The sequence below is a fragment of the Scatophagus argus genome, chromosome 11, assembly GCF_020382885.2.
Source record: "Scatophagus argus isolate fScaArg1 chromosome 11, fScaArg1.pri, whole genome shotgun sequence".
In the NCBI taxonomy this organism is placed as follows: Eukaryota; Metazoa; Chordata; class Actinopteri; family Scatophagidae; genus Scatophagus; species Scatophagus argus.
In genome coordinates this window covers 15,215,527-15,240,665 of record NC_058503.1, presented here as the reverse complement: position 1 = coordinate 15,240,665, position 25,139 = coordinate 15,215,527, and the positions used below count along the sequence as shown (strand labels likewise).

Below are 25,139 nucleotides of genomic sequence, written 5' to 3'. Positions count from 1 at the left end.
CACAAGCTGCTGATTTGAGTCAGCCTAAGTGGCATGTGCCGTGTTGTGTGCCAAACTGAAATGGAGTGCCATGAGGAAATACTGAATTTCTTGGATACAAATCTGTGCTTTCTCTCTTCAGTGAACTCCTGAACTGTGTGTCACAAACAATGCATCTCACTATTTTCAGTATATGACTCCAGAAGGCTGAGTCAACACTCCTGTGGCGTTACCTTACACAGAGTTAACTCACCGAACACCCACTCACTCCTATCACCACCCCAACAATCCCACCCCCCTTACTTGAACCTCACTGGCTCTAGGTCCACAGGAGTGCTGCGTGTGTAATGTCACAGCCATATTTTATTCATGTCGATGGAGTGTTTGGGTGGCCCTGCTTGAGACTGGGACACAATCTCTGCTGCCGGTAAACACCGATTTAATGGGCACGACTGGCTGGGAAGAGCTGCAGCAGCTGGGGGAAGATGGCATGTAAAAGAAATGAACAACAAGGATGTGTCAGACACGAGCAAAAAGCAGTGAGAGGGAAAAAGTGGCAGTGTAGCAAATGTCTCTGACTAGAAAAAGGCTAAGGGGGATGACAATGTGCTGGCGTGAGCTCTTGCAGCTGCCCTAGGGTGTAGGTACTGCATGCTGAAATGCTCTGAAATGTTAGTGCTGGCCCACTTTGCCTGTCTGGCACAGTGATACAGACAGAGAATCATGTTGGATGTTTAACTCAAAACTTATATTCAGATCCATGTTTGAAATAGTCCAGGGAGGAGAAACAAAAATGCACAGCATGTGCGCAGATAGTAGATGAAGGTGGGTGATCATTTAGGATATCACAAAGCAAAAAAAATTCAAATAATCTGATAGATTGAAAAATTGATTGCTTGTCAGAACAAAATTTGGACCAGTCTAAAGTTTTTCCTCACAAGAATCTGTCTTGTGTCTGTCTGTGGTATCAAACTTGAAAAAAATATCCAAAGATGATCTCCAAAACCCCCAAAACAAACCTTTACTGTGCGATAGACACAAGCACCCAGAACATGCATAAAGCTATAAAATAAAGCATCAAGCTGTGTCCATAAAAGCTTCATTAATGCAAACCTCTCATGGTCCAAGACAGAGGAATGCATTTGTAGAATGAAAACAAGACTGCAGCTTGAGCTGAGAAGCTGAGAAGCCAGTGGAGCAAAGCCGAGCAGACAGTTTAACTCCCCACACAAATAAGCAGACAAGAAGCATCTGAATAAAAAAGGCTTTCACACAAACAGTACAAGAGATTTCCCTCCTCTTTCTTATGTCATATTGTGATCATTTGAAAGATACATACACAAGCAGTGGAGTCCACTCCTTTGGTAGAGCTTTAAAAAGCATGACAGTGTTTGTTAGCTTGTGTCTCAGAATTGTATGTGACACAAGCAGGAGCTGGCACTGTACTGACGCTGAAATGTTGGCTTTTCTTGTCTCCTCCACTTTGCCTGTTGATTGTTTCACAAAGCTGCTGTCAACCTCTAGCCTCATCCTGAACCTGACAGGTCTTCACAGACCCAATAAAAAACAATATCAAGATGTTTTGAGTTGGTAATGGAAATTGAATTAAAGTGAACAAAGCTAAATAAATTGGCTTGATGGCATTTGTTATTTAGAGTGTGTTAATCCAAGGATACGTTGTCCCAATAAAAGCGAGGGCAGCATGAGCTGTTGCCTTTAAGCTAATGAGATATTTGCCAAATCCTCTTAGCCAAACTATTTTGTGCGGGTTCAGTGAACAATTGCCTTGCTGGCACTAATATGAATGAAGAACTGTGTATTTTCCAAGTGCCAGGTTGAAAGTGACTCAACATGAGAGACATGTCTAACATGCATAAATGGATGAGTCAAGTTTATACTTTAGAGTTTATAGCTTGAAGGGAGAGGATGATTGTCTTTTATAAGAATCTCCAACAGCCACCTGACAAACTATTTTTTTTTTTTCCAACAGCATTTCATTGTGTAGGTACAGGCTATGATATTAAATGACTAGACCGTTATTCTTTATAATCAGAGTAAAATATGTAATTTCCTTACTAGGGGAAATGTAAGTATATGTAGGATGTGTAGTAAGACACATTAAGAGACATGAACACAAAGAAGATTAAGAAAGCAATACATCATTAATTTAAATGGTAATTGCTTGAATACAGGTACAAGCAGGATTTTTAGTGATATTTTCTCTCTCTTACACTTCCTGGTGGAAATAATTTTGAAGACAACCATCTGTCACCGCTGTAGTGTTATTCCAAGGATTGTGTGTTTCCTGTTGAGATTTCTAGTCATACTCATTTTGGCAGCAAGATTCAGTTTCACAAATGGAATATTTTTCACACGTATATTGGACCAAGTTCTACACTGTAGCTGTTGATACAAGAAATTGTACTTGCTTTTTACGATATTCTTCATGTTTTTTTGGCTGCTGATTGTAAAGTGGAATGCCAGACATGTTAGTTAAAAATACATTGAAATATAAACCAAATTATCTGTAAGTGTGTTTCAAGCAAACCAATGGGGTATTGTAATACAAGTCAACAGAAGCTTCACAATAGAGTCAGTGGGAGTGTGAAAGGTGGGGTAACAGCTAATTCTTGATCCGAGATGCAAAACTTAGAATAGAATCACACGTGCACACTCTCCTCCTCTGCCAAATCATGTTTTTTTGCCACACACAAGTGGGCTTGACACCGGCATAGCCAAAATGATTAGACCTAAAAACTAACTAATGTTAACCGTACGCAAAAGTGTCATCTTTGTCTTAAAAGTCAAACCTTAATCTTGCTGGTGGTGCATGGAGAACAACCTACCTACCTACTGCAACCCTAAAATCTACAATTTTTTTATAGGTTGAAGGACGAAGAAACACGCACATCTGTCTACACCAGAGCAGGTGAACCGTTGAAGGTTCTTGGGAATCACAGTACCTGTCATGGACATCGCACAAGTCCACCCAGGAAAAGAAGGCCAAGAAACAACCAAACTTCTTAAGGAAATGAAGAAAGGCAAACTTTGTGCGCCACATTCTTTTTAACTTTCATAAAGGAGTATTTGACAGCATTGTGAGTGGAAACATTACAAATCGGCAAACTGGAACCCATTTACCAAGGATTACGAAAGACACCAAAAGACAAAGCTCAACCCAGCCATGACCTTTTCACCCTGCCATCTGGAAAGCAATACAGGAGCATTCACTGCTGTACAAGACTACTGATAACATGTAACTTAACAATTTTTTCTAAAAAAAATAATTTCAATTTTAATATTTATACGTTCTCTTGTGTGTGTAGCACGTAGGGGCTACAGCTTCCATGGCTAACCTTGTGTTTTAAAATGACAGTGAATGAACCTTGGTACCTTAATTCCACATTGCAGGTTGGGTTATGCTCGAACAGAACAAGTTCTCAAGGCGTGTTTTCTGACCACTTCAAAAATTAAAAATGTCTGCAAGTTTGAGTAAGTTTAAGACTGTTGCAAATGGGGGTCACACTCAGTTGAGAGTCTGTCACATCCACTTACACATTAGATTTGCAGCTTTAAGGATTCATATTTTCTTACCTGTCTAAGTGCGCTTCACATGGAGGTATTGTGTGTGCTGGTAAAAGCGTGTGAAGATTTACACACTATCGTGGAAATGCAGGCGTGAGCCTATTCTCTGAGGGGAACAGACTCATGTTTCATGCTCTGTATGCTAATAAATTCTAAGGGCAAAAAAACAGGTTGATTTACAAGTTGACCCTTACCATCCCAAACAGCATTACAAACAACTCTGATTTCCTTGCACCCAGGCAACAGGGAAGACAGAGAGGGCAATCATATTCATCTGTAGCCGCCCTCACTCTGCATTTGCGAGGTCTGACAGAGAAACCGCAGGGGTTGTGTGCTCACTGAATGAAATGTGAATAAATAACAGGGAGAGCGAGAGAGAGAGAGAGACTAAGAGAGTGAGAGAGGAGGCAAGAGCATTAATTTCCCTCCTTCATTCATATTCACACGGTGGGGACATTGCTCTCAGATGTGTGATCTTAAACAGATTTCTTGGCGCTCACCCCCATCAGCGTATTTTCTCTGTCATGTATCAAAGCCGTCGCATACATATGTGAATAAACCCCCAAACCCAACGTCATATCCTGCCTGAGCGAAAGCGATATTCACTACAGCATCGGGAGGGGGCTAGAGGGGGGTTGCAAGGCAGCAGGGACTCCAGTGCACATTGCAGGGATCGTGGCAGGAGACGACACCATACATCAGGGGGACATAGGCTGTCAGAGTGTGAATGGGTTTTGTCATGAATGAATAACTACCAGAAATGTGCAGTGAGGGGAAGAAGAGAGCTTTACTTGCCTAAGCCTTTTCATCTCCTGTGATCCACACTTCAGGGCTCGAGTGAAGGGGGGGGGGGTCATGGGGTTGAAATAAACAGATTCCTCAGTGGGAGAGGATGAGGCAGGAGAGCCTCTTCTACAAACCAAAAGAAGAGAACGAGGAAACAGATCAAGTCTGTAACAGTGGGTGCAGCCAAGCCAATCCGACAGTGTACTGTGTACGGAGTTTCTACTGTGTGTGCAAGCACAGCGTTGTACACTCGTGTGAACTGTCCCCTCAGGCTTGTGTCGCCTGAACACTTTTGTTTCAGAGTGCAGAACTAATTTCCCACCCAAAGGGATTTCCGTCACAAGGAATATGCAATGAAGAAAACGCTCACTGGAGCTATCACACCGTCACTGTCTCGCTGCCACTATTTTAGTCCCAGCCTGGGATCCACATTTGACCAAAAATCTGTCAAGTGCAACTGAACATTTTCATTTGTTGCACCAGTGTGCCTGAAATTTAGCAAATCTGATAAGAGAGATGTGCTAAAATATTTTTTAACAAGCAAACAACTAGCTGCAAAGGCATTTTTATTTGAACATAAGTTTCACACAGATTTTTGCATATGTTGTATATTGCAGTGGACACTGTAGGTAATGGTAACTGTTCCACCTGTCTCCCCTGTCCCCAAGTTTATAATGCCTAATCCTGACCCAGCATCTTCAATTTATATATTTGAGGCATAATGCTCAGTATGCTGTGATTTCAAAAGAAAAACATGTATCTGCACTTTTATGTCTGTTTACAGTATTAACATGATCTGTTAAGACATTACTAATGAGTTTGGGAATTGACCAAAAAAAGGTCATGCTTAATATATATTGTTCCGCGCACCTAAAGTGTGTGCTAAATCAAATGAAAAACTCTGGCACAACAGTCCCACCACAGTCAAAAAAGTCCTGCTGGATGGCTTTCTCGAACAATTAGCACCTAAACGGCACCACTGCACATGCATTCCAAGCACACGGGAACAAAGACTTGCCATCAAAATTGTCACAGAAATGCTCTCTTGTAAGTGATGAACGAGATAGCTGGAGGGAGAAAAGGCAGATGAATGGGGATATAGAAAAATAAAAGATGTAATTCCTCCTGAAGGATCAAACAGTCCATACTGTGAGGAGGTGGGTGCAACCGGGAAGGTGAGGGAGATGGGTTGAAGTGGGGTGGGGGGTGGGGGTACCAAGTCTTGCCCATCACACTGTGTTCGTACTTCACCAGCACTATCCCAGAATGCCACCTGCTGATATCCCGTCTGCCCTGGCACTGCTTCTCATGGCATCTGGCGTCCCTTCTCCCCATCTCTCCCTTCCAAGAATGCTAACAATGGATTCGGGTGGGCTGAGACGCCACCATTGTCAAAGATTAACTCCACCTCTCACTTCCATGTCTCTGCCCTCGTGTCACTTTTTGACCTTTTCACCATTTTGACACAAAAACATGAAATTCTGATGCATGTAAACGTCAACATGTAATGCATGTAAACTGATATCAAAGAATTTCGAAAATTATTTTGTATTTTTCATTTTTGCGTTGAATTATTTCATCTTGTATTACTGATTTTCAGAGTAGTTTATAGCAGCGTCACGCCCTCCCTCACACAAGCCCACCACCCTGTACTGTCCACTGTACCCTTTACTGTTCAAGCAAGGGGAGATTTATGTATTCACAGAGACAGTGAACAATGAAAAACACTTATTAGATGTCATGTTCTTCATCGTTCATGATCAAGGTTAAAGGAGGCTTTTAAACATGTGCTGCAGAATAGTAGTGTGAGCTTGAGTCTGTGTGTGTTTGCTGGTCCCCAAAGGCCCAGTGGTTCCCCCTGACTAACTGTGTAATCGATCATAAAAAATGCTGAATAGCTCAGTCTGGACAAGAAACAGGGAGGCAGCAGTGTACAAGGGACATTGACTGAGTTAATGGTGGTTTATGTGATGGCCTGTGAGTAGGTGTCTTTGTGGTCACTGGTATGAAGTCAGCTGCACTGGGAAATTTTACAGGATAGAATTGTAATTTGTATGTGTCCAAAAAAGTGAAAAGCGTTCAGGGGCGGAGGAGCTGGCAAAGTATACCTACAACATTAACACACTTTTGTTATGATTTTTATAGCTCTGCCTTGTCTGCTTTCCCAATTACTCACCCACACAAACTAAAAATAAGAGCTAGAAGGGACATTTTAGGAATTGTTCTACCCAAAGTCTCATGAAAGCATTTTATTTTTTTGCACATCAAAGAGCTGCTATGGGATTTAGTAAAACAAGCTACAAGACCGGACACAGTGCACCAATTATGTCATCAATTAATACAATTAACTAATTAAAAATAACTATAATAACTTGGTGTATCTTTTTAACTAGCAAGTGTGCAAAGACAGGAGGTGCTGCATGCAAACAATCTGCTCACTTGCTGGTCAGAAAATGGGCTACCTTAAATGCACAAGTTAATCTGATTGGCCTCCCTGGTTTAGACAGCACCTAAGTAATCAGTAAACCTTTAAACAGGTGTTCCTGTCTCAAGCTGCAGAAAGCTATGGATGATAAGCATCCTCACTTAGATCACAGGTGAATGTCTGATGAAAACTATGATGTGTTATGCCAACCAAAAGTATCTTTCTACTATGCATTTTTGTTCCATATTTTTAAATAAATTTTGCATTGTGTTAAGCATCAAATATCAATATTCAAATAAAAATGTTTTCCAATAGCAGAAACACACATTATATAAGTAAGCAGCTAAAATCAGAAGTTTTGAAATTTATTTGGAAATATTTGTGTCATACAACATCAGCATGAAAATTTCTAAAAATCCTGCAGCTCAGAAAACCTGATGCACCTCTGATTTTTAGAATTACAACTAGGAACACTACTAGACCCCAAAACACTCCTGTAGCGATCACATCAAATAAGTCATTTTGTATTGCATGGAATAAACTGCAGATTAAAGACAATGCGACGAATTAAAGATCAGACAATCAATGTCAGCAAGCATTGTATCAGCAAACATTTTGACTTATGATGACCTGAACATCACTGAGTGTGAGAAATGCAATGTCTTCCTAATACATAGGACGTGTGCAGCCATTCATTGATGTTATCTGCTTCACCATAGAGAAGAAAACAGTTATGGTGATGTTTTAGTGTTGTCTCAACGACATGCAAGCTTCAAAGTTTTGCTTCGGATGTCTTAACCAAAAACAAACCAAACATTACAATGCATGAAAAGCAACAAGGATTAAGAAACTCCAAGAAGAATGTGCATGTACAGACACTGACACAAACACACATAATCAAGCTGTGCATTCCTCCCTAATCCAGGCTGGATGGAGCCTGTAATACAGCGACTCATCCCTTCTGGTAGACCCCAGTTCATCTTTCATCTCCCAGGGACTGTTTACTTCCAGTAATTAGGCCATTCATCACCCTAATGGGAACATCCCCCTCCACTAAATAACTTCTCTTTTCTTTGAGCAGGCTTACAATCCTGGCACAGCATCTTTAGAGGGAGGTGGCACTCCTCCTAGGCACACTATGAAGTGTGGGGGCAGGATGTCAAATCTGTCAACAACATTTCTTATCAGAAGGGTAACCTACAATGCACTGGGGTATTCTGTAAGGGGAAGTGAAGTCTGCTAAAACAATGGAAGGCGTATATCCAAAAATAATAATGTGCTTTGTGAAGGTATTTTTGTGACTGAGGAGCTGCTGGAGTGACCTGCTACATGTGAACTATAGGCCTTTGGAGAGCAGCTGCACTAGATGGGATGCTTGATGCGTAGAGATGTGGATGCTCTTGAAACTTGACATGTGTGGCTGAGCCAGCACAACTGTGCTAACATGGCCATGAGGAGACCAGCTAACCCATCCCATCATAAAAACCATGTGATCCATTAGCTCGTGGGCCTAATTGTCAAGCAGAACAATATCACGGGTTGGCGGTGTGTGTTTCAAAACAAGGTCCAAGAGGCCTAATTAGCTCCTATCTCTGTCCTTCACCTCATGATCTAGTGCAAGCAGTCATCTACAGACCTGTAAAACTCATTGTTATCCGGAGAATCGGGCTTGCTAATAAGCCACAAGCACTTTTTCACCATCCAATCAAATCCCTTTTGAAACCATTAAGTTTCATGTAGAAATACATTAAAGAAGCTAATGACACTCCGGTGGCATTATTGGTTACGGGGACTTTAAGAAAGCTTGATATGGTGAGTTAGAACAGCCTTGCTGAGTGCCCAATCACACTAAAAACACACAAGCACTGACTGTTTTTTTGTTTTGTTTTTTTGCCCGGCATGTGCACTGGATGAGCAACTCCAATAAGAGCGAATAACCCCTCAATTATCTTGGAACACAGTATTCATCCATCCATCTTAAAATGTGTGCACATTCTTCCACCTGAATTAAGGGTTTAAGACAATGTCAGTACACTCGAATATTGTGATATTACGTTTTGTCACGTGTATTGATACTAAAGAACAGTATATAGACCTTCAATTAACAGTTTACATGCAAAGATCTTTAGCAGTGGTTCATATTGTGTTGTGTTTAAACCTGCAACAGCTACATAGCAGTATTGTAATCTATCTACAGTCATTTATTTCTAACATAACAACGTCAAGTAAGACAGGAAGAAGCACAAATCGCTTGTGTAAACACAACACAGGTAGAACACAGGCCTATGAATCAATATACTGCCTTACTTACAGTATCACAAAATATCTCAATATATTGAATCATAATTTGTGTATCATATTGCCAGATTTCAGCCAATATAAAGCCCTAGTCTGAATTCACTTTTTAAACAAGTAGAAAATAGCAACTATAGTAAGCATATAAATAGATGTTTTACCACCGAGCTAAACGTGTTTGATGGTGCAAGTCTTTTATCTCATTGACAGGCTTGTTGTCAGTTAAGAACAACTTGGGAAAACCTCCACTCAGAAAACTAGAGTGGAGGTCAGTTAAACCACATAATTACTCATTATTTTCTCCTTCGAGAAGCTCTAACTCTCTACTTCAGCGTGAACAATAGCTATTGTGGCATGGACAGACACCTCAGACAAAGCCATGGGAAAAGAAGGGAGAGTACATTAATGAAACACCGGTGGGAGCAGTGAGATGAGAGATTGGTGAGTTGATGGCTCCGGCAGTACTGCCTTTCCATTCATTAGCCTGTCCTGCTGTATCGGCATAGGCTGGAGTCCAAAGCCTTGTCTCGTCCACTGGGGAATGAGTGGACGAACTGGACTTCTCATCTACCTGTCTGATCACCACTCACCTCTCTGAGGGCGCCATTGTGTCCTGTCCCTCTTCATTAAGATAGGCCTTAATGGACTTTCTCCAAGCCTCTGTGCTTACAGATAGAGATATAGACTAGGGAAATGTAAAAGGACACATGAGGCTGTGGATGAATGTGTTCCCCTTCTCTTGTCACCTACACAGCAGATTTGACCGGCGAAAAAGAGTCCCTCTCAATAAAGAAAGGCTTTCTTTCAATATTTGGTCTCACAGAGAGACAAAGGAAAAATACAGTAAAAAGTGGAGGCAGGGTGTCCCTCTCTTTTCAAGGATCTTTCTATGAAGGGTTTTCATTTGGACCAGCAGACCTATTTTGTTTTAAGTTATTTAAGAATTGAGTTAAGGTACACTCAACCCCAGCAAGGTTAATGTATTTTAAAAAAGACATTTATACACCCTGTTCTATTTAAGATAGGGTTGCCTAGATCATTCAACCATCCATTTTTATACCACTTATCCGTCAGTGTCACGGGGGGGGGCTATCCCAGCTGACTACGCGAGAGAGGCGGAATGCCAAAAGGCAGTGTTGCAACTGAGCACACTACAAACATAGTGCGCTTGAGATCAGAGCTGCCACACAGAGTCAATGAAGGACATCACAGGATTGCCAGTGGACGCCTTACAGCCATGCTAATGACAACAAGAACTATTTTTGAACACTGATGTATAAAGATGCGTAGGGTGGAAGAAGATGATGCCAACCCTAGCATCAGGTCAAATTTTATAAGTAGTTGCCCAACACTGGTTACAAGGCGATACTGCTTTATATGAAAGTTGGGGGAACAAACAAACAAACAAATCTTGGAAGCACACTACTTCTTTTGCCCTTTTTTGTTTGCAATAATCTACACCTATTTTTAAGCCAAATGTGACCTGATGAATATGGTCATTAAAAAAAAAAAAAGCAAAAAAAAAACAAAAACAAAACAAAACAACAAAACACAACTGATTTTACACACACATTTAACACACACCTCACTCCCTCCACCACCCACAGCTATTATCAGATTCAGGTTTTGTATTCAGCAAAGGGTCACTCTCATTAGTCAAACCCTTGTATGGCACGGTAATTAATTACATTAGGTAGCTCATTAGCCAGCAACTAGTTGACAGGCAAAACTCATTTGATGTGCATGTGCCTTCTCTGGTTTCAACACTGATGAGGATGTTACTGGAATAGGAAGGTGTGTTCCACTGTTTTCCGGCTCACCTTTGAAGGTTTTACGCAAAGCAGGGGAACGAAATCAATTTCCATGCACCTGATCCTGATTTCTGGAAAAACTGGTATCATGGTCAGAAATGCTGAGGATAAAAGAGTGAATGAAAAGGTCTAACTACACAGAGTAAGATCTCAGCGGCATCAGCAGAATCAGGCTGATATTTGTTATGATTTATGTAAAATAGAGGCTATTGTTTCAATTTCCAGACTACATGCTAGAGGTCGACCGATTTATCGATATAATGTTTTAGAAATTATAGTTCCGATGGCTGCACACCCCCCACCAGTCACACGGGGATGTAAATTACGGTTTTGCATGTGGGCTCCATCCAGGAAGTCAAGGTAATCTTGTAATTTGTAATTAAATGAAAGCTAACTTTATATAAAACAGCTTTATTCATAAATTATTAGCAGTGCAAGGTTGTTGGTCATTGTATGACATTATCAATGTATTAGACACATTAACTGCTGCTCTGCCGTTGTCTCTGTTCTACCAAGTAACTATAAACTTGATCGGTATTGTGATCAATTTTTAACAGGCAGAGGCACAACACTTAAGAGTGCACTTAAAGTTCAGAAAGCACGTATGCACCCTAACAGTCTTAATTTGGTGAGTAACATGCCTGCACTTTTACCATGTGACTACTGACCAATTACAAGTTGAAAAGCAGCACTCTAACGAGAAACTGTGTGAAAATCCACAAATCCACAGAGAGAAGTTATGTCCCCTGTGCTGGTCTCCACTACTCTCATATGTCATCCTTTGTTGTGTACTTTGGTGATTAAATGTCCATCAGAGTCTGTTTTGTTCCAACAGAACAACTAGTGTTAGCTTGTAGCAGGAGCAGTCAACAGTGAGAAAACTCTTTAGAATTTATAGCTAATTATATCAACATCCATATTTAAGGCACTGCAGTCCACAACAGGCTCATAGATTTTAATGATAGTAAGCTTCAGGTGATTGTTATTGCACCATGTGAAGAAAGTCTTAATCACTTACTACATATATTAAATGAGTCTGAACAGATGTGATGTAAACTGCAACTTGACTGGTGCATGGAGGCAAACAAAAATGTGAGGCTCTAATTCTAGTTTTTAAAGCTTTGGTAGTTCAGATACTATCAAAGACAGATCTCATATTGTGACATGATATCAACCTTAAGAGACTATCTGGCAATCAATATCAGCCTACAGGTGACTCATTTTTTCACAGTCAGAGAAAGTAAAAGTGCGCCTCTTGCTCATGGTTTGACTATAAGATGGTAGTGTAGAACAGAGTGGCTCTCCTGCTGGTCTGCAGACAGAGCTGTCAGCCAAACAGTCAATCACAGTGGTCGACAGTGGAGGAGGATGTACCACCGTTTGTTTCAAAAGTAGTTCAGCCAATTTCAATAACAGTCATCACAGGAGCATCGGAGCAACTTACAGACTAACGTCCACCGTTTTTAATCACCCTTATTTGCTTGTGATATGCTGTAATTTTGAGACTCAGTTTGCAATGTTTACGAACTGCCATGCTGTTGCTCCTGCATTGCTTTGTGTACTACGTTGGCCGAGGGAGCTCAATGCACTGCAGCTGAAGAAAACACATGTAAACAGACAAAACATAAGCAAATCCTCATCAATTTGACAACTCACGCACATTTCCAAAACGAGATAAAAATATATACATATACATATTTATATATGACTGTCCAAACTGTCTGTCCAAACTCATATACCATATGTAGTAACTTGGGATGAGTACAGAAACCCAGTAAGTGTCCCCAGGGCTAAATTAAATTGAAAGAAAATTAAAGACCACAGTATCAATGAGAAGAAAAGTAATCACTTCTGCTCTTGGTACTAGAAGAATTAAGAAACTAGTTTTCCTACATATTATTGCTGCATAAATATTATCTTGCACATTTTATCTCACCAGCTCCATTTCTGATGAAGACATTTGTCGATGATCCCTTTTCGTTATTTCCAATTCAGAAGAGAGATATCTCTGTTGGAGCCTGTGTGCATAGGCCAAGCAGGGGGTCAACTCAGGCCCAGTGGCCCAGTTTGGCGAGGGATTGAATACAACAGGCGTTCATTTATATGTTAAAGTCCTCCACTACAGCTTTATCCCTGAAATTTAATGATTTACCTTGAGGACCAGGTTTTTCATTAATACAAACACACACACACACACACACATAGTCTCTCTCTGTTTTCCCGCAGACTGCTGCAGTCCCTTTCACATTGCTTTGGTTTGTCTCCATGAAGGACAAAAAAATTCAATATTTGAGTGGTGGGGTGTGCAAAGAGCACAGCTGAGGCCCTGTTTACTTCATAATGGAGACAGAGGGAGAGAGAGCAAGGGACAGAAAAAGAAAGAGGAAGATTTCCCTGTATCGTGTTTACCATTTCCAATGAAAAATCAGTGTTCTTGCTTTCTTACACACACACACACACATACACCGCATCACAAGGACAAAATGCACAGTAATCAGAGCTGTGAGTATCCATTATGTTGTAAAAGGGGGGAAAATGATTGATGCACATATGAATTAAAGTTCAATTGAAGGACGCAGCTCCCAGTTATAGCTGCTATTCATCAATTAGATCCTGAAACACCCCCTTCCAGACAGAAAAAAAGGCAGCACAGAGTGTCCTTCCTCACTTTTGTATTTTCCTCTCGTTGGAGACAGTAGAACTCATTGGCTATTGTTAATTTGAGGGAGAGAGGGCAATGCTCTTCCAATCATATTCATTTACCAGAAAGTTTGTAATACAAAAGAATATTACAGGAAAGAAGCTGGCTGAATGTAATTTGACCCTCTGCAATCAGCAAAAGAAATTGATAAGTAATAATTCCATTTATTTATTCTGTAATAATTTTTATTTGAGGCTGGCTAACAGTCAAATGGCAATGGCTGTATTGTGCAGCATCTTTTTGTTTACCAACACCAGAATCACAAGGTTGCCATATTTTGTGAGTGTGCTGCAAGGACATTTAATAACACCGGTTACGGGACAAAAATAAGAAGTTGACAAGACAAAACCCATTTCCTGTTTTTAATTCAATACCATTTCCAAAATAATAAATACACTCCCCTCTGATGTTCCTGTTCATAATGTGTGCATACTGTTAGGCCCATGATAATAATCATGTCCTAGAAAATTGCTTTTTTGATTGTTTTTTACTTGTTATTCACATTCTTAAAAACGTGTCCAGTGGCGTTTTCACCTAGTATAACAAATGTATGTATTTATAGTAAGTCTGTATAAAGCTACAAAGTTCCACAACCAGAAATCTTTACAAACAGAGAGCAGACAGAGTGAGATTTCTACAGGTTCTACAGTGCAGCTGTTGTTGCTTTCTTTCAAATACCAGACAATGTCTTTTACACATTTTGTCCTACAACTGAGCTGTAAACCAATAAAGAACCAAGCTTCCTTGACATTTTTGCAGCTTTACCTGTGTCAATTCTACCGTACATTGTTTCTGAAGAAGATAATCCGTGACAGAGAGCTTTGATCAGGTACTTGTTTATGGTGCTGCAATCTAAGGCCTTAATCTGCTAGGGAGATAGCAGATAGTGTCATCCCTGGGTGGTGTTGAGTGGATGGAAGACTGTCTGGTCGTGACTTTGTGTGCATTGGAGGGGATTAAGTGAGAACAAAACAGAGTAGAGGAGAAAAGTAGAGAAAAAGAGAAAGACTGTATAGAGGTAGGATGAAGACTCGGCTACATATTTGAATGAATAAACACATTCATGATCACATTTATGAGATGACATACACAGACCAGGACCAGAACTCTGGATAGTTGATCTGTCACGCTGCACTGACACACAACATTTAAAGAGGTACTATAATGCTGGTGCTTACTTGCATCAAGGATTATGCAAATGAAGGCAAACAAGTATACATATCTGAGTGTACTCAAACGAAAAGCTGTATAAAGCTTGGGCAAAATAGCCAATGTGTTTTGTTTTGTTTTTTTTGAAGTTTAAAAGAAAATCAAGATTGAAGAAAATGACATAATGATTCACTGAATGTTTTTGTACAAACAGAATACTTATTCATCCCAATATGAAAGTTCTTATTATTGGCCCTGTGTCCCAAATTATACAGAGTTTATCTTTTCGAAGGCTGTGTATTTACTGTTCCTTATTGGAAAGTGCAGATCTGTGCCCTCGGAAGCTTTTATTTTGTTGCTGTTTTATAAACGTCTCACACAAATATACAGTACTTCGACCCATCGATTCCGATTCAGACATCGGTTCAAGTTATGGCTTTGCACTGTGCACCATTCTTCCCATTTTTTTCTACAGCAACCAGCGACGACTTCCTGTTGTGTAGGGCTATAATGTGGTTTTCAACATGACACCACTGCCAACCTGACGTTATGGACTTCTGTGCTGACAGTCAAAAGAACCTCAGGGGATTTTCAAGTGTGTAATTTAAGAATATTTTCACAGTCCATCAAATGCTTAGTTATATAAATCAGGGAAAGTGCAACTGTAAATAAAGTTTCCTGTGCCTTTTAAGAAATGTTGACTGTATCTGATGGGATGTGACCCCAGGTGTCCAGTGAAGGAGTCAAAAACTTTGTACCAGGGTAATAAAAGTGATTACTATTGTAAAGGCGGCGTATGTTAATATATGATTATTTACAATGCAGAAATCTGTACACATACTAACTGGAAATTAGAAATTTCCCCATAGTAGCACAAAGTGGGAAACATAAGGTCACATCAACATGACACAAACTGCACATGTTCACGCACTGAGTGAGGGAACAGCAGCACATACACACTCACATGTATGCCCTGCGTCCTCTGCCTACACATTCTGTCGCTGCAGTGCATTAGTAGCTGCTATTGTATTGCAGCAGCAGGTTCACATCCCTCATTATGCAGGACCATGCCACTAGTGGAAGAGAGATTAGAGTGCAGATTAGCAAGACTCCATTATTTTATGTCCCAAATGGTTTTGAAATCAATGGTCCAACCAAAGAGCGTGATTTTCATTTCAATGCTGGCACAATCCACTATAATTATTGTTTTCACTAACAGAGCAGATGTGTTCTTAATGGTATACTATTAAGGTGCATAATACGCCACATGTATGTAACCCTTTAGCACTTTTCCTTTAATATTGGAAAGGAGGACTAGGAGGAAAAATTAGTTCTACAAAATTATAAGCAGGGGCAGGTCCCCCTGTCTTCCCTTTACAGTCAGTCTTTTACAGAAGTCAAAAATGTGGTTTTACTCTTGTTCCTGTAGTCAGGTTTGAGCTTCACTGTGCAGAATGATGCATGTGCAGAGTTTATCATTAAAGGCTGTTTTCACATTCATTTTAAAAAAAATTCAAAAGTGTTCTCTGTGCTCGCTGTAATTCTGATTTTAAAAAGCCGATCAAGTTACAGGATTTGTGACATCACAAACAATATAGAGCTCAGCTTACACAAGTTTGACATGGAAAACTTAAGCCTCCGAGTGCACATACACTGAGAATGGACTTCACAGTGAAGGAGGAGACATGTTGTATCCAACAACCACTATATAATTTTTAATGAGGTTAATATATTTTTTTTCAGCAAAAACCATGTCAGACACACACACGCAAATTTTTATATGTGCTTTAAAATATGTTCGACGGGGATCATTAAATTACACCTTTAGGCCAAGCACATCTCATACACAACAGCACTGTTGATATTAAAAGGGACAAGTGAGATATGGAGGGAAGGTGTCTGGAAAAGCAGACAGAAAAAAAAGCTGATCATTTTTCAAACTGATGCTTTCCTCAGGACAACGCTGGGAGGAGGACAGAGACACAGCAAAAAGAGGAAAAAAAATCACAATAAGAAATGCTAATATACGCTGAAATTAATTAAATGATGTCGAGTCTGATTTTATCTGACAGGAAGGTAATTTGTCTCTCTTTGGTTGCCTGCGGACTATTGCTTTGTGTGTGTGTGTGTGTGTTGGTTTTGTAATTGCTTTGCGCCAATGGGGCACCTTCTCTGCGTTGCATGTGACTGTAATGTGAGCATTTCTGATTTTGAATGTGCTTTCCACTGACTTTCAAAGTAGGTTGTGTTTGCTAAATCACACAGGTGAAGGACAAACAGTGCAGTCACAGCTGCAGTACCCAGCAGACTATAAAGCAATACCTTGTGTCTCTTCAAAGTATAATATCGCTTGACTAAATGAATTTGTACCAATATTTCTTTTCAAATCTTCCATTAAAGTAAGTATTCTTTATTTGTATGGTGCAGTGTGATTTTATAGCACTGCATAATCTCTTAATCTCAATTTTAAGTCAATATACTGTTTGTACCATCTTGAATTTGACCTGAGTGACGCTAACTGCTAGCTAATTACATGGATGTCATCTTGTAATATCAGAATAGTCAGTACATTGACTGTGTCATTCGCAAGCATAACAAATCTTCATTTCATGTTCATTTCAACCTGTCTCTAATTACATGAGAAACATGAAACAACTGCTGTAGTTCCTTGCTGAACAAAGAGATAAACAAACAATAAGCTCTGATTTCTTAACAAAAAGTAATTGCCTTCCAAAATGTATTAACGATATTCATATGAACGCCTGAAAACAAACCAATGTGACTGATGGTACTCAGCCACCCAACCCAATGTCTTCCCTAAGGACTAAAATTTCTTGAGTTCTTCTTTTCTTTTGAGAGAAGTCATTATGTCAGAGGAGCAGTCAGAAAAAAATGAGGCAAGTGAAGAAATAACCAACGCATTGTTGTTTTTTTCTGGTGAGAAAAGCCTTAGACAACTCTATAAAACACACCAGAAAGCTATTACCTCTATTGAAGTTTTCAACTATGATAATTTTGGAGACTGAAGATTTTTGTTGCAGTGAAACTTTCTTTGTTCTGATTTGATCTCCTGTGTCGAAGGTGCTATAATGAACTATTGCTGTGCCTGGTTAGGATAAAAGCCTGCTTATACATTTGACCCGCTCAAGTAAATTTAACCATGCAGACACCTTTGAGAGAGACTATTAACAGTCTCTACGATGTGTCTCCAGCTCCTAACACTGTACAAATGGGAAGCCAAAATATCCTGGATCTGAGTGCTGCCATCTTGCACTGGCACTGTCATTTGGAGCCCCCTTTATAGCATCATATAACTAATTAAAACAAAACTTATCAGAAAAATGAACACTTCAATGTGTGATAAGAACTACCTAAAATGACAGAAACTTTGAGAAAAAATGTATTTAATGTGTACTTTCAGTTTTTAGTTTGGCCTGTGTCCCTTCCCCTCCTTCCCCTATCACAGAGAGGGACGGATTTATGACCTATACCGGAGCCTGACACCAGGGGGCAATCCTCTTATATACAGTCAAACAGCAGGACACACCGCAAGAACTAGGGACACAGAAGCTCACTGAAGCTCAACCGTCAACCTGACACAGGGTCAGGGTCATTACATCTTAGCGGAAGCCATTCAGCAGAGAGTGGTTGTAGATCGAGAGCAACAGAAGATTACGGTCTGAACTGTTTAGGTGATCTGGCCTTCCTCTCAGCCCTCCCATCAGACTCTCATGCTCTGCCTCTACTCTACAACCATCTACTACGCATCTTCAGCCTCCAGTCAGCCTCCAGTGGCCCTTGTGGTTTGAGTATGTGAAGGGCTAAATGAGAGTGGGATGAATGTGGGAGGATTTCAAAGCTTTTCAAAAACAACTGATCTAATAAGAAGCAAAAATGGCACAAAGACGAGGTCAGGAAGGGACTTGCCATATGTTTTCTGGTTCACAGATCCAAGCAGCTGCTAAAAAATAAAGGGAAATACAGTCAGCTTGTTATGCTGAAAAGAAAAAAAATCAAATTGCATCATGAACGAAGATGGTTAAAAGGGTAATGACACACTCTGCATGACATAATGTGTTTCTTCTAGCAACAGCAAGCTCAGTTGTTTGTTAAGAACATGGAGTGATCAATCATCAGCTCCTTTTCTGGCACGGAGATGAAACATGTAGAAAGCCTACATGACCAATCAGTACAGACTGTCTTAGCGAACGCAATAACTATACACTCATTGATGGAGCTCTAGTTTCTGCCAATGGCCGTGCACTGATTGTCATACTGTCATTTGAACGTAGATTCAAAGAAGATTCCTACCCACCCACACAAACACACACACACACACACAGTCAAACATGTTGGATGCATAATAGCTGTAATCAGCCCTACTTTGATCATGTCCTGTGTATTCTTGTCAGACAACAATCTCTTGTTGTTTTCGTGTCCTCGCATTATTGCATGAATGTAACATGAGTTGAACCAAGATGAAAAATCCAGTTTGAAGCACATGTGGAAAAGGGAAAAGACAGACACACACACACACACCCATACACACACACCCAAAGTCTATTCCCATTAACCACCTATTTCTCCCACAAATACACAGTCTTCACTCACTGCTCTGAGGGGTGGAGGTCTGTGAGTTCTTTATTTGGGCTTAATGTTAAGTGGACTGAGTAGAGATCTTCATTAAGGCCAAATAAACTCCCTTGTTACATGATACTTTCACAGTCAACATTTTGCAACGCAAATGTCAGAATAGGACATAATGTACTGCGATAGTATAGCTAAGAGAACCATTATATGGTCTCCAAGATGAATAGGGCTCTTCCTGTTCTTCCTGTGAGATCCTTGAATTCCCCTGGGGATCAATAAAGTATCTATCTATCTATGAAAGCGAAAGACAAAAACAGCGTGGAAGTTTCAGGTTTTTGGATATTGTGATTTAAAAGTTTAAAAGTTAAAAATATTTGAGCCAAAAGAAAGGTCATAACCAAAATTAGTATTTAACTTGAGAATGTAAATATGAATCTGAAATTGTATTTCAACATCCCAGTGAATTTGTTTTTAGACACACAGCTGCTGTTCCATTAGCATGGTTAGGGATGGCAATGTCAGTCTGCTGGTCAGTCCACTTTTTAACACACACTAAAATATCTCAACGACTATTGAATGCCCAGATCCTTAATGACCGAAGAGCATGAGTAGGTCAAATTTCACGTTATCCAATACTTTGGTTTATGACTGCAAAACGAATGACATTTCAGTAAGCCTCTGTGTACTTTGTGCTAATTAACAAATGTTAGCATGGTAAAGTGCTAAACTACAACAGTAAGAGCGCAAATCATCAGCATGTTTGCATTTTGCCTAAGGGTGCTCCAACTGATCAGCCACAGATTATTATCGTCTGATATTCCCTCCAGATAGTTTGATCGGTTGTCTCCATAAAGGTCAATCAGAAGAGGTGATCTGATAAAAAAAAAGATTTTCTCAACATGTTCCTAATATGCCACAGCGTACTGCAGGCCTCGAACAGCGTCAAGTCCTCCATCAGAGGCAATCACATAAACAACTGTGGGCTGGTTTTACAAGGACAAGATTCATATCCAGAGTTAAGCCAGTCTTAATTTAGCTCTTAGCGTGACTTCATTTAAAGCCTTTAGCTATAACCACTGTGATGTGTCAAAAGCACTCACCATCATCACGTCAAACCTCGCCCATATCTGTAGGTATGACTTCAACTATTAATGACCCTGTAAACCACTGATCTATGTTAGGTATTTAACATTAGCAATTTGTGCAAGATGTGTGTGAGGCTTGCTGTGTTACATGTTATAAAAGAGATATAGATAGGATAGATATAGATTAGACTCTATTTTTACTTTTGAAAACTTTCAAAACATTAGTTTTATTCTCCTGAGGGTTGTTAGAACAACAAAGTCAATCCTTCAGTTCTGTCAAACAATCAACATCCTCAAGGAGGTCAGTGACATTAATAAAATTTGACAAGCAACATACAGTCTATGTCGATTTGAAGTTCACTGGCAATGTTACTTAGAGTCAGAAAAGAAAATTGAGATGTGCCATTTTTATGTGTGAAAGAACACAATTATGCTTCCACTGTAAGCCAACAAAGAACTGTCATCAAGCCATTATGTTACACATGAATAGAGCAGCATAATTGCAATGGAGAGTTGACTTTAACAATGATGCCTGCTCGCTTAAGACTGCTGCTTAATTAAAATGCAGCATTGCCCACAATTGGCCTCATTTATCACTCTGTTCACATGTTATTAGTATATGCTAGGAGAGAAAGTCGTTTTAAAATATTACTTTGTTGCCATTAACTTTGCAGACAAGAGGAAATGCTCGTTTGCCTGCTGTGTCCTTGATTAATCTTTAATGTAAGAGGATGCTCTTACATACAACTTAATTAGCGACTCTTATTATCACAATATGGCCACTTTTCTACATATTTGGAGAAACTGTATACTTGACTGTGTTTAACAATAATGTAATGGATCTAATCATACTGGGCTTGGAAACTAGCAAAGTCAAACAAAATAAACAAACACGAGTTAACATTAAGCCGTGCAGATAATATGTAAAATAAAGGCCACCATCTACAGCCCGAGGCAGCAATGCATTTGTATAAGGAGCAATCATCAGCCACAAGTGACAACAATTGGAAAGCAGAGCAATATGAATATGAAATGAATAGAATATTAAATCCACAAGGGGAAAAAAAAGGAAAAAATGAGATAATAATCCTGATTTTTAGAAAATACCCATAATAAACTGGACATCATTGGACCCCTAAATGTAAAGTCAACATGAACAAAAAAAAGTCATCGAGGTGGCATCAGCACCAGAGTCTCAGTAGGCTGGAAGTGGGTCTGTCCGGCAGGAAGCCACATAGAGACAACACAAACCCAGTCATTAAAGCAAGAAACACTGCGAGTCTGAAAGGTGTCCAGAACCAAACGAATACATTCAATTCAGAGAACTTCAAGTCAAAACAAATCAACGTGCACACCGGACACAACGGTAACAGGTCACATCCACCGAGAGCGTAACGTTAGCCTAACAGCCAGACTGCGTTACGTTACAACCGAACACACGCAGTTCGCGGGAACCATAAAACCTGCGCTCGTTTGCGCAACAAACAGCCAACACAAAGAAGACAAAGAATGTAAAAGACTTACCTGTTATGGCAGTCCACTTTAGTCAGTTCCTTTTCATAGATAAAACATAAGTTCAGTCTCTTCCCCCACTGATGCCACTGATGATCAACGTTGAGAAAAGGGATGTCACTTTTAGGCCGACACTTGGCTGCACAGGGTGACAAAGGCCTGGAGGACACCATGCAGAATTGGAAATTTGTCCCATGTAAAACACACTTCATTCGGAGGTCTTTACCATGGCTGAGAAAATAGCTAACGTTACCTTGGCAGGTTAATTTGTTAGCATACAAGTCGGTCTACTCAAGCTGGTGGGAGTATCAGCACAAATCACGGCGCAGCTTTGAGAGCGACGGTTGTCTTTGTCATTTTTTTTCTGTTGACAGACTGAGTCAAAATACTTTGTTTTGCTGTTATTTAAAGTTACGGATGACTACATGTAGCTAGCTTGATCGGCTGCCATTGCTCCGCTCAGGACAGTGCTGATAGTGCAGGCTGATTGACAAGAGGACTGTGGGCCGTTGAGGTCCTGAGAGTTTTCGATATTGTTGTTGTTATTGTTGTTGCTGCCACTCAGAACATATTCACCAGTGGTTTTCACTGGTCGCATAATTTATAATAATAATAATAATAATATGTATTTACTGGTAATGACTCATTTCAGATATGTAGCTTAATCTCAGTTTGGAGCCCTGTGATTGGTTGGCTTGAACTCGAAGTAGGTGGGCTCCATATTAATAGCATAGGATCGTTTTTTAATGTTGCAGCGGTGAACGGAATAAGCCATTTTGGATCTTACACACTACACTGTGAAAATAACCAAATTGACGTCCTGTGTTTAAAACCTTGAGAGTAAAAAGTCATAATAATACGAATGGAGCGTTGAGTGCATTTTGCAAAATTCAATTTCTCTGAAATTAAATTTCAAAGATGGCATTGACCTCAGTTAGTAACAATTGGCAATGCCACACACAGAGAACAGCAATGTGTCCACGAAGGTGCTTGAACTGCGTTGACTGTGCCACAATGATCCTATTTTGCCTTTTGGGTCCTTAGTGAAAAATTTAAACTGAAAATCTACTAGATTCCACTCTCTTCTGTCTAAAAACAGAATTTCATTTGCAACAAATAGTACAACTAGTGCCATCTCATCATTAACATTGGTTTATTTGCATAATTCTCCAACTGGATTTTATTTATTTATTTGCTCCTTTTCTCTCTGAAGGTTGGGTTTAGGAGAAACAGGTCAGAATTAAGTAATTAGATAGGAAGATGATTTATTTCTGATGAGAAAAGGTTGTTGTGAACAACATTTTCCACTGGGTAAACACAAAATTTCTTTTTCCTGAACCCACTGAATTTAATGGTGGGTGTCCCTTCTGCCTTCTGTCTAAAACCTGTGACTTCAATTGTACATCTTACGTCTAATTTGGCACATTCACAGCACAAATCCCTCTCTGACTTGGACCTCTCCCTTTAACTGAGGCCTAATTACAGTGCAAAATATATTTTGAAGGCTGAACAACATCAGGTGACTTACACTGCCTTTTTCTGATGAAGCTTACAAAGGAGAGAAGCTTTTTTGTTTTTTGTGTGTTGCTGCTTAGAAACAATGACATCAACTGATGATATTAGGTTCTCAACAACCTGTTCATAGTCCTCAGTAAAGTTAACATGCTGTGGATTTGTCGCTGAAAAAGATAACATAATTCATGGCAGCGATTGTCTTTGTCACTTGCTAGCTACACATGAGCTAAAATGAAGGGGAAAGCTGATCAACTGGAAGCAAAGCACTCATCCATCTTGGGTGACTACAAATGACGTATATCTGCAATGTAATTTTAGAAATAACATTTAGAAAAATTACATAATTTATAAAAGCACGAGGAGAAATAGGGCGGTGGTTAGCACTGTCGCCTCATAGCAAGAGGGTTCCAGGTTCGAATCCTGGTCTGGGCCCTTCTATGTGGAGTTTGCATGTTCTCCCTGTGCCTGCGTGGGTTTTCTGCGGGTACTCCAGCTTCCTCCTACAGTACCAAAAACATGCACGTTAGGTTAATTGAGTGTGAGAGTGTGTGGTGGCCCTGCGATTGACTGGCGACCAGTCCAGGGTGAACCCCGCCTCTCGCCCGTAGTCAGCTGGGATAGGCTCCAGCTCCCCCGCGACCCTGACGGATAAGCGGTATAGAAAATGGATGGATGGATGAGGAGAAATTATCAAGGTGTCTCTATGAAGGCTAATTTTAAGAAATCTTGCTAACTTGGATAGTTGAGCTGTCAAAGAGGCAGCGGTAAACCCTTGAAATTTAGGATTTTGTGAGTAAAAAACATTTCACAGCTGTGATTTGAACCATCATTGAAAAAAATTTCAGTAAATTCAGTAAAAATGAATGGGGCTTCTATGAATGAGCCTGGAGCTCAAAAAAACTGCCAGTAATTTCTCTCCAAAAAGGGATAGCAATTAATCTTGTACCTTTTATGAGATGCACTGAGACGATCAGACACAATGCTTTTTTGGTCACTGGGTTTTTCTTTTGCAATTTACCATTGGGACAGCTGGAAAAAGTTCTGACCTGTCACACAGTATATTCATCCATAGGTAGGATTGATTGCTATTGGTTGGTAAAACAAATTCACCTATCTAAGTTAATTAAAATTCATTGTTGCTTGTTGTTGTTGTTGTTTTCACCAGGATCTAATGCTTTATGTAAAACCAACTAGAAGAACCTTGAAGCTTAAAATGCAGCTCTTGTAATTGCATCCCACCATAGATCTACAGGTGTGTGTGTGTTTAAGAAAACATGCAAATAACTGAGCACCTGCATACGTTTCAAGGCCGATTCACTAGTGGGTCGCTTACTGTAGAGGGCATGTGAAATACTGGCAGTAACAGAATCAGGGTGCATTTATTGTGTCTGCTCTGTGAGAAAACAGATTCATGAAGAATCAGGCAGGATTTATCTGCTGCTTGTCTACATGTTGTTTAATATGATGCTCTGTGTATGTGTGTGCATTCCTGGAGACACTGTAGCCTCCAGAGACAGACAGCCTGTAAAGAGAATCCAATATGCTGTTCTATAATGAAAGCTCTCAAGGGGGATCGCAACGCTGCTTAGTAGGCTTTGTACAGTCCATTCAATCAGAGGCTGCCAAAATGCCAGGATTTAGAGGCAGCCGCCCTCACCACTGCCTCTCTGAGAAAAAGAGATAGCAATGCCAAAACTGTGGGAGCA

At 40.0% G+C, this 25,139-nt stretch overlaps 1 long non-coding RNA gene across 3 annotated transcripts in view; it reads right to left on the bottom strand.

Annotated features, from left to right (window-relative positions):
• LOC124066985 overlaps positions 1–22,012 on the bottom strand; it is a 78,073-nt gene extending 56,061 nt beyond the window's left edge. For 2 of the 3 annotated variants that reach the window (XR_006844681.1, XR_006844679.1), the window contains exon 1: positions 21,931–22,012. This is a non-coding gene — a long non-coding RNA (uncharacterized LOC124066985). Of the gene's footprint in view, positions 1–12,817; positions 13,696–21,930 lie in introns of those variants that run through there. The other variant, XR_006844680.1, reaches the window with a different exon arrangement.
• Between the last annotated feature and the right edge of the window lie 3,127 nt (positions 22,013–25,139).